Genomic DNA, 11,242 nt, shown 5'->3' with positions numbered 1-11,242 from the left:
TGTCGCAGGCAACTGGTTTAATCTCCTGTTTGATTGAACCACTAGCCCGTTCATTGGATGGCGCTGTTCAGTTGTATGACTAGGCCGAACGTTGATTGTACAAGCGTCACAAAACGTCCAACTAGTTAGCTGACTTAAAATCAGTCAGGTGGTGAATAAAACAAATATGGCGTCTAACAGCTAACAGCTGACACAAAAAGCACCTATATTGTTAGTTTTTTGCAAATAAATTAGCTTTAAAGTGCGTTATTTGTGTTAAAATAGTGTGACAACATGGATTATTACGCCGCGGGCGGATAGTTTCAAAGAAAAAAAGTGGCGAAACTAGATAATTATGAACAACAATATGAAGGTACGTTTATTGTTATTGTTTAGTTAGTTTGTGAGATAAGAGCTTTGTAACATGGTCTTTTGGTTGACTCTTGTCTGGTGATGTTCACCCTAACCAGACACTACAAAGTTGCTATACTATATCCCATTCAACGACTTCGCTGAATGACGTTCAGTCAAGACGTCGAACGTTACAATCAACGACTTGACGAGTTGTCCTTTAGTCATACAACTGAATAGCGCCATCCAATGAACGGGCTAGTGGTTCAATCAAACAGGTGATTAAACCAGTTGCCTGCGACATATACATGTAAGCAAGCACATAACAAAAATAATGATTGGGCTCACTATCAAGTTTGAATTGAGACGTTTTCAATAAGAAGACAAAAGTAAACAAAAGTTTCCCTCAGAAGAAGCTAACAGCTCATCGACCGGAGTTAGAGAGGCGGAACGGAAGCTCCTTTGACCCTTTGTTTATGCCGTTGTGCTGCGTACGCGCACCGGAAGCCGAGCACGCCGGCGGAAGTGCGTCATCAGCGCTAGCTATTAGAAAAGCGGGGAATCACCTTATAGGGCTGTCAGTGATTGAGTGAGTACAGATTGATGTAAGTTTAAAACCTTCTTTGTAGCAGTTTCTTGCTAATTATAATACTTAACGAAACTACATGACCTGCTTATACTTATTTATCTATGTAAGTAACTTATAAATAATTAAATACAAACGTTGAAAATAAATACTTAACTATAGTTAAGTAACTTCTTATCTAATAGGTAATTTGAAATATAGCCTCATAGTAATAAACTTTCATTAATTGCATTTTAATTGCATTTGTGCCAACCCTAGCACAGGGCGGTAACAATTTAATTGTCAATGCTTATAGCCGGAGCTCGTCACGACCTAAATAGCATCGACCTCTGTCAGTACGTAGTAATGTATGCAAACAACGCCTGCCGACGCCGACTACCAACTACCGACATGATAGCAGTTCACCTTACCTACATACAGACTGGTACACACACTATTAAGCCCTTTTATAACCGCCTAGGTGACAGTATAGCTTAGGCGAGCCCTAGATAAATAAATATCTGACAAAATGTAATTTAGTAAGTATGGGGATATAGGTACACGAAATTAAAGAGTCTATGACGTATCAACTGTACCTTATATATGTATGTATACGTACGGCGCACCCAGGGCAGCGACTACCAAATGAACTATAATCTGATTGGCTAATCCTAACCACAGTTCCAGACGCTAGATCACGTCTAGTGTTAGTCACGGACACGATCTTCTTTTTCTATTATTTATAAAATACAGTTACTTATACTCTTACATATCAAGTACCTAATCACATTGGTAGCTGAAGTTAAGTCTCTTAACTAATCATGAATGTAAACGGAAAACGATCCTAAGTGCACAGCGTTTTAAACCTGAATCAGTTATCCGGAAAGCAGTAAAGTGATAAAACAAACGAGAGCTTCTGTTGACTCTGCGCATTCCTCTCTTGTTGACTTGGACCACACCTGTGCCTGAGGCTGAGGATTACCCGCCCACCACTACACAAATAGCCACAGACCTTTATGATTATACTTTCGAAGCCCCGCACCACAGATTATACTTGCATATTCTGTATGTTGATACTTAATCTTCTTATCGTCTGTACCATCATTCGCGTCTCAACCTTGAAAAACGGCAGACGTGCTTTCGATATATCTGGCTGCATTGTCTCTCGAGCTAACAAGGACACCCATCACGGCCCAGCCACGTGAGGGGACGGTTAGCATGGCAACCACAACCATCATAATTACGGCGGCACGAGACGAAACAACCCACAATTAGACCGTGCAAACACCATTGACGGTCCCATCCACCATTCATGCACCTCCAGGAATCATTCATTCTCTAAATAGGATACTTTGTGTGAATAACGCACGCACGAGATGCTAATGAAGGGAGCGGAAGGGTCGAGACTCGAGAGGACAAACAAAACTATAAGACCAAAAAGGTTTAGGGATGTGAAGCTACAATAGGTCACGTTTTGTCCCCGGCTGTTTGAGGCGCGTCATTTGTCTGATCAATGTGAAGTTTTCTCGAGTCATTTCCGTCTCTCAAGGCACTCTTGTCGTGCGGCGAATGCCGACAGAAGGTCGTCCCGTTCACAAGAAAAAACACGCAGGCCTCCGCTTGCTGAGAGGTATTCAGGCCAACTGAATTTCTTATCCGTAATGGTACTTATTCATTATTAAAAGCTCTTTTAGTAGCTTTGAAGAAAAAACCCGACAGAGAAAGAAATTTGGATCCTCTATTCTTTGCTATCGAAATGATACGTTTCTGCGAACCGGATTGAGACTGTTCGCAAGTAGCTCCTTTGTTTAGTATTCTGTAATCAAAGGACTGCCTAATTAGGTTTTGTTTGCTTGAATACATTTGGCGTGGTTGTTAGATGACTCGGCAGTCGGCGCCAGCGCGACATCTCGCCTGCTATGAATACCTCCCTATATGTATAGACATCTGTCGCGAGCATTACTCAGCTGTTGATGTGGATAAAGCACGTTATTCATTCTACAGTATTCAATTTCGGATTTTATTGATATTTGCCAAGATTCAGTTAACACGATCGCTAGTTGCAGTGTTGCACAAATCACGATCCAAACGCTCATCCATCTGTCTGACGTTTACGAAATATCTAGATGAAATCGTGTCTGAGTACTTATTCGAGACATTCGAGATCACACGGTGCTAATTTAACTGTAGCTTTTAATGTGTGACTGCAGTGAAACTGCCGCATGCATGCGCATGTGACTTTAGCTGTGTTGTGTGTCATCGATGCTTCCATTCATAAATATGGAACAATGCACCTCAGCGTTGCGTGTCTTATAAAAACCTTAACCCCTTTTTACAAAGTTTTCAATGGAAAGTGATGCAATGACAATGGCTAGAATTTAATATTGGTTGTGTATGCTTTAGCTGAGAACCGTTTGTTCTTTGTTTTTTCTTCTACTAACACACAGCGTCTTATATTTACGCTATACGGGTAGAATTTGCCACACACAGAATACCATGCGAACAAAAGTTTTTTTTTCTTTGTGTGTGCATACACTTCTTGCCAGCCAGCACTGCAAACAACACGAAAGAGGTTGAAGAGCTGACGAATGAAGTTCGCGTTACATAAAGGGGCAGTGGAAGGGGCGGCGCAGTGAAAGCGCGGTATTGTGGCTCCGGCGCGATGTTGCACAAGCTGTTGCGGAAGAGATCCAGCGGTTGCCTCACTAACAACAGTTGCTCTGTTTCTGTTTATGCACTAACTATTATAGGTTCTAGTCGTTTGGCTAATTTATTACTTAAATGATTATCAAGTTGAAGTAAGCAATAGTCATAACTAATTAATGATTAGTTATGTAAGTATACCTACTTACTTACCTTCTTCATATTCCACCATCTCCATACGAAGAGTGCGAAAGTCACTGCCTCTTCAAATCCCTGTCCCGGATTATTTTATTAACTGCCTTTCATAGGTTCGAAAACTTATAGACAGTGTGAATGTTGTGGACGCAAAGAACATTTCCAAAGCAATGCTTGAATGCTTAATTTCACTCAAATAATGTATGTATTGTTCACAAACTCATCATCAGCCTGCATTCACCCACACTCCCTTCCATCAGAAATTCAGAACTCCCTGTCCGCATAACAAATCAAAATGCATGCTCCATTCAAGCACTAAGCCATCACAATCACATTGCATTGTTCTGTTATCCTGCATCGTTCATGTGTCCTGTGACTGTGACTCCTAGTGAATCAGCTGGTGACAGTCTCGGGGCGGCACGACGGCTCAAACATTCAACAATAGCCCTGCTGATGTCACGGTTACACATTTATACTGATGATTTCACTGCAACTTGCATAAGTACTTACGCCTAACTATCGACTTACTTTTACTATAGGGAGCTACGATGAGATCTAAATGACGCTGAATTAAAACAGCCGGTTGGTCTGATTACTCGCATGGGGAAAATTAAAAAAACAGCTCGGAGAAAATTTCTAATCTAGTCAAGTAAGAAAACTACACAACAAACAAAATATTTGGTCTCTTTTTATGCTTATTTTCTTTATTGTGTAGATTCTAACTGGACTGTGATTACATGGGTCCAACGTGTAGAGAATCCTTTATTGCGGGGGTGAATCTCGTTGATGAACCTATGTACTTAAAACAATGTCATAATGACAAGTTTACGCTTTGGTTCAAAAAGAGACCAAATATCGTTGATGTTTATTAAAATCCGGCTCATACGAGAAAGTAGAACAAACAAACAAACCAACTTTCCCTCCTATTAGTACTAGGACTATGCGAAATGAGTATGCAATTATTAGGTTTCTACTGTTTATTATTAGATTTTGCATTCTTGCTAACCTCAATATTTGGATCTTACCCCATATGATTAAGTACCTATCCAATTACCCAACCCCCGCATACCTATTACTATTACCTATATAGTACCGTGATGACACTGATGACTGGGGCAAAAGTAGATATTAAGTACAGTACCTACCCCTATACGCCTCACTTATGTGTTAAGTATTGTTTATTAATGTTATTGTCAATTATGCCTAGTTTATTAATGTATATTATTGTCTTATAAATAAGAGATAAGGGCGTGAGTTTTGCTTGTGCTGAGATCGAGAGGTCGCAGATTCAAATGCAGTCAACAAGCAACGGCGGATGGGTACAAAAGTCCGTTATTGTCTGATATTATCTGAGTCAGTCATGCAGTTCTATAGTCCATATTGTAGTGGGTCTACTTCCTATGTCATTGCATAGGATACATATGTTCTAAATACTTTTGACCATTCCGCAGTCTTTTTGTGGTCAAAGTAGTGAATCTAGTAGGTAGTAAAGGCTTCGAATCCTTTCGGCTTCGGATCTTGTAATATTTTTAATGTGTGTCGTTTGGCTAAGAAAAAGTATTATTTATGCCCCTTTATACACAATTTTCCGTCCTCTACGATAATACATGTAGGTACTTATCTTAGATGTTTATTTTTCCATCTTTATGTTCCAGAGTCAGCAATTTTCCTGCTTCATCATCAGCGGGGATGGATATTGACAAAACTTGACGAGGAATGTGAATGGAAGCGTCAACATCGATCCAGTACACTGATGAACATGAAGGATATGTCGTGAGATCGCATTACCCAGATACAGGACGACTACACATTGCTGTCAATCTATTTTAGTACGAACCTACTTACCTATTAGAAGCTTTATTTTCGAGAGATTAATTAGTACCTGTTGCAAATCGACCGAACCATATCTCCAGTTATTATTTTACGTCGGGTCAGGTCATCGGGTCCGCATACCTAATTTTTTTCAGAACATAGGTGAGTTGCGTACACTATATAGGTACATTACATACATGTGTAAGCCGACAAACATCTGACTGAAAGACCTAGATAGTAATAAATATTGTCTTTGTAACTACAATTAAAATAATGTTAACTCAGATAGTTACGAAAGAACCAAGAACATTAAAGCCCCTATCCCTATAAGAGTATCATACATAGGATTCTTAGATGGCAGCGCCCCCACTGACCGCCAACTAACCAACGGTTGTCGTTCCCGTGGTACCACAGCTAGTGGAATGTGGCCCGATGCCACGGTTATCAAGTGACCCGCCACGTCATGCAGGTCTGTGCTATCAGGCATGCGGCATGCCAAACGCCCCATTTGAGTATCACGAACAATAGTCTCAAATGACTGAAACAGAATGCAGCCCGCCATTATGGCGTCGGCTTGCCGATATTGCAGAATTCTGTAATACAATATTGTAATAAGTGCAGTGATTGTATAATGTGATGATGCGAGGGTTTATTATGAGCATGTGACACACGTGATGAGTGGTGTCGACCCACACAGCTTCCTTTTCCTTAACATCGTTATTATCTATGTGGGTACCTACGTATCTAATTATCTACCCACGCATTTGGCGGCTCACTCCACTGATCTCCATACGAATAAACAAGACTGGCAGTTCCATTATCTGTATACTTACTATAAAATGTAGGTATACTTACATAGGTATAGGGTACAATCTTCACTACACTAATCCCATGAACCTATCCTGGATTTTCGCAATCGATCTAACTAAGTACTTACTTAAGAACAATCTAACACCGATAAGTGTACATTGATGTTAGTAAAACTAGGCCGTAACATCATGGTAGGAGTATGTACTTACGATACTAAATCAGCACTTTACCTACACAAACAAACACTTCAAAACTGTTTACCTACCTTTACACGTGGAGGTAATTTCCATCTGACGTACACAGAGTAGTTTAGCTATAGCACTGAGGATAAACCGTTTACGATCACATGTAGCTCCGCCCATTTTAATAGCAATTTTAAATTTTCTTTTAAGTTTGTAATTAAAATATTCGACTACCTATTCTATAGAAACAGGGAAACATACTATGACAGCTAGGCTTTCAAAACCTCAGATTTCTCTAGTATATTTATCATCATCACCATCATCAAACAAACGACGTTTAAACTATATCCCATGGATGGCCCACTGGCCAACCTTCCCTTGGCACGCATCTCAGTCCTTCATGTCATGTGACTCTTCACTCCCATTTACTAGATCACACATCACCAAGGACTGCCCTACCTGGTAAATCTCTACAGGGTGTTGCAAAAAGGGTATATTAAGCCGAAACCTACATGTGCAGCATGGTATATCTAAGCCCGAAAATGCTTTTTGCAACATGCATTTCATTGCCCGTGATATTACACTCACGGGCAATGAAATAGTTCCACCCACAAAATTCCGACACCAAACGACCCCAATTTTATCAAATATTTAATTTAACATAAGTAATTTGTACAAAATATTACCGTAATTCGTAGTTCATATCCTGATGCTCTGTTAAATGTACTTCAATGTTGCAGAAGGCATAATTAAGCTAGCCGTTTCCGTTAAAGAGTAATTTGGTGTTTTTCTGTGTAGAACCTTTTCATTGCCCGTGAGTGTATTATCCTATAGCTTCTCGCCTAGTGCCCGATTCGATATCCGAAGGTTTCAACGCTTTCCCAGCCACAAATATAATGTGGGCTGGCGCCAAAAAGCTAGACAAGAGTAATGTTTATTCAGACAAATCCGATTTCCTGCATCATAAAGTGCAACGCGGGTGCAGGGAAAGGCGCTGGCTGCAAGTGGGTCGGAGTAGGGTGTCCAGCAGGACTGGACCCGACTGTTAGACTGCGAATAGTGAGGGGAGGATATCATGAAGTCCACCCCTACCAAGTACCATGCCGAAATTGCAAATTATAATACCTATGTTGTTTTGGTTCAGTTTGGTGATAGGTGGATAGATTATAAAGTCGGTCAAGTGATAGGTAAATTGCATAGGATTAACGATATCAACTGAAAACGTTAGTAGTTTTGCAGGATTTTTTGCAGATAAAATTCTTACATTGTGATATTATTATTTGTTCCGGATTCTGCAACTCTGTGTGAATGGGAAAACAGTAAAAGTAATAGGTACTTACCTACTTCGTAAATACACCATATACCTACCTACCTACCTACCTAATCGTATTTAACTTCCGGCCGTGCTAATAATACTCGCTGATAACAATTATATTATCAACTGTGTAATTGTACTAAATTGGAATTACGGAGTCGCCATAAAGTGTGGTTCCCCTGCGCGATATGCGGGTAGGCCGTAGGAGTGCCTCTGACTCATGCGCGCGCGCAGCCCACGCCCAGCTTAAAAGGTTGCATTCTACAAGGCAGATGGCGCCACCAACTCCTATTCACCTCCATATCGGCTAGCCATCGGATAAATGCACTGCACTAATGGTCTGGCCATAAACGCTATTTATAATCGAAAGCCTTGTCCTTTGCAATACTGGGTGATTTCACTTTTCTTGTCTTATAGGTGCCGCGAGCCGGATACTATATCTACCTAACCTAAGACTAACCTTTAAGTGGTTAAATCTCCGATGAATGATTGCGCTGTGAAGGGTTTCGCAGACGCTCGCTTCTAATCCTTATTCTGACATAACGAATGGGGCTGATGTGATCACGCTCTCGAGTCGTCGCTTGTCTCATAGCTCGGGTTGGGATTCGCCACAGCGCCCACACGGCCCTGATTGCGGGTAGGTGGACCGGCCGGCCCTCTGTACGGATTACCATAATAGCTTTATCCGTATTCATGTAATGACGGTGTCGCTTTTGTTCGCCGCTGCAGTGGAATTTATGGGCTGAGGGACTGATTTGGAGGATTGTGAGGGAAAGTAGACATACTTCACCACTAAGATGTTAGTTAACTTATTATGTTATGTAGACGGGCATAATGCATGGACGATTTACATAAGGTCCAAGGAATATTAGTAAGTAGGAATCATGGAATTAGAAACTTCCATGGTAGTACTGATATATGTATTCCTTGGACGAGCATAAACAGTATTGAAAATCAGTCTTAAACCCAGTGGCGGATTTACAAATTTGCCGCCCGTAGGCCATTAATATTTTGCCGCCCCTACTGACTTTTGAAATTCAATACGTTAGTTTAATTCCGTTATTAGTACGATTGTGAACTTAATCATATTTCTGTCATTTAAGTAATTAGATTATTTTAGCAACCCGCTATGTACGGAAGAGTTTAATGTTAACCTAAAAAGTTTAATGTGACAGGCAAATAAAAAACCCGTAAAAAGACAGCATAAAACATCTGTTACTTTTAAAAATCTATTTTCAGAAAACTTATTGTCTAAGAACACTCTCCCGTAGAACACATGCGATACAAAATAAAATAATAATTAAAAAAAAATAAAAAACCGACTTATAAAAGCCACTAAAATGTAAGAAATAATTTAAGGTTTACACAAATTCTACTCGTATGTGACAGACTGACAGTACAAATATACCTAAGCAGGAACTGTTCTTTTTTGATGTTGGTGCGGTGACAAAGTAATCTGAAGAAATATGGCACCAACTTCAAAAAAGAACAGTTCCTGCTTAGGTATATTTGTACTATCACATACGAGTAGAATTTGTGTAAACCTTAAATTATTTCTTACATTTTAGTGGTTTTTTGAAGTCGGTTTTTTATTTTTTTTAATTATTATTTTATTTTATAGTTTTTAGTTTATTTGCAATAATTTTCAAAAGTAAGGTGCAACTGATACCAAAAAGTCCTACTAATCAATACGAATCATTCAGGCCTAAACACGAAGTAGTTGCTATAAACCGTTGAGGAGTTCCCCTGACTACCTTCCGTTTCCACCATCAGATCAGCTCAAGGTCACCGTCATATTTTTTTGTTATAAAAACTATATTTACGTTCTTAATTTCATTAGAATCAGTTAATATGTAATAGTAATTTTATGTATGTATTTATGTATGTATGTAATGTATTTATTTAGGTATAATGTGTATATTTATATTGTACAGATAGGTATATATTAAGATATTAATATTTCGGTTAAGTACTCAATATAAACCATCATCTTTTTTCAAAGCCTTAAGCACTACCAATCACTTTTTCAACATCACCAAAGGTTAACTGGTAGAAAATGCTGCTAGCATTAAGTTCGCCTTTGTACCAATTTACTTTGTGCAATAAAGAATTTAATAATAATAATATGTGCCCAAAAATGGAAATTCATACCCTGTTTTTACCCCTTTACCCACCCTTGGGGGTGAGATAAAATTCTGAAAAAAAAATGGGACCACCTGGGAGCTCAACCCAATACAACAAAAAAAGAATTTTCAAAATCGGTTCATAAACGGCGGAGTAATCGGTGAACATACATAAAAAAAATAAAAATAAAAAATGATCCCGACGAATTGAGAACCTCCTCCTTTTTTTTGAAGTCGGTTAAAAAACTAAATTGAAATCGGTTCATTCGTTCAGCCCCCCTACTCTTGAAAGGCAATGTATTGCGTCTGTCTTTCGTTGTCAACATTTAAAAAATCTATTTCTCTTCAAAAGCGTTTTTACAAATTAAGACTAAAAATACTTATGTAATCAGCTAGATAATGCCTATTTTAAGAACCTAGAAACAATAATATAATGCATACAATTTAGAAGTTATTTTACAAAAACGCCAAAAAATACTTTTTTTTGCCAAAATCTAAATGTTGCCAACGCAAGATAGACGCAATACATTGCCTTTCAAGAGTAGGGAGGCAGCGGTGTGCAATGCGAAGTGCTATCCAAGTTTGGATAAATAATAATATCCTCCAAATTCTGTTTTCGCAGTAGCAAAGATAGATAATATGTATGTAATGATCCAGGATCCGGTTTTATCGAAATATTACAAAGCGTTTATTAATCGTTTTCGTATTTTATAATAGTAATTTATACATGGATGGTACAGATGATACACGTATAATTAATTATATAAAAAAACTACCTACTTATTTGCCAAATTTGCCGCCCCTTTCAATCTGCCGCCCTAGGCACTGGCCTTTTTGACCTATAGGTAAATCCGCCACTGCTTAAACCATGATTAACTAAGTGAGTAACTAATTATTGTATCCACGAAGAATCCTGAGGGTCAAAAGTGACGAATACCGTGGAAGATTCTGTTAATACAGTAGGTAGTAATTTTATTTGCAAATGTATGTAATTTGCGTGTAGGTGGGAAACCGAACAGCGTAAAATAATAAATAACAATCTACCTCTACTGACTTTATTCAGAGGTCAAAACAGGAAAACCATGGTCCGATAACATGCATTTATGTTGCTTTAACTCTATATTTAATTACATTAGGCTAGCTAAATATCAATTTAGATGGGAATATCGTGGGAATTTCGCATCACACCAGCATAGGTCCAAAGGGCTGGAGAGGGCGTCCCACGCTACGTTTGCCTGTTCGTAGTCTCGACTCGAGAACTTGTCTA

The sequence above is a fragment of the Plutella xylostella genome, chromosome 23 (genome assembly GCF_932276165.1).
Source record: "Plutella xylostella chromosome 23, ilPluXylo3.1, whole genome shotgun sequence".
In the NCBI taxonomy this organism is placed as follows: domain Eukaryota; kingdom Metazoa; phylum Arthropoda; class Insecta; order Lepidoptera; family Plutellidae; genus Plutella; species Plutella xylostella.
This window is presented reverse-complemented; position numbering follows the sequence as displayed.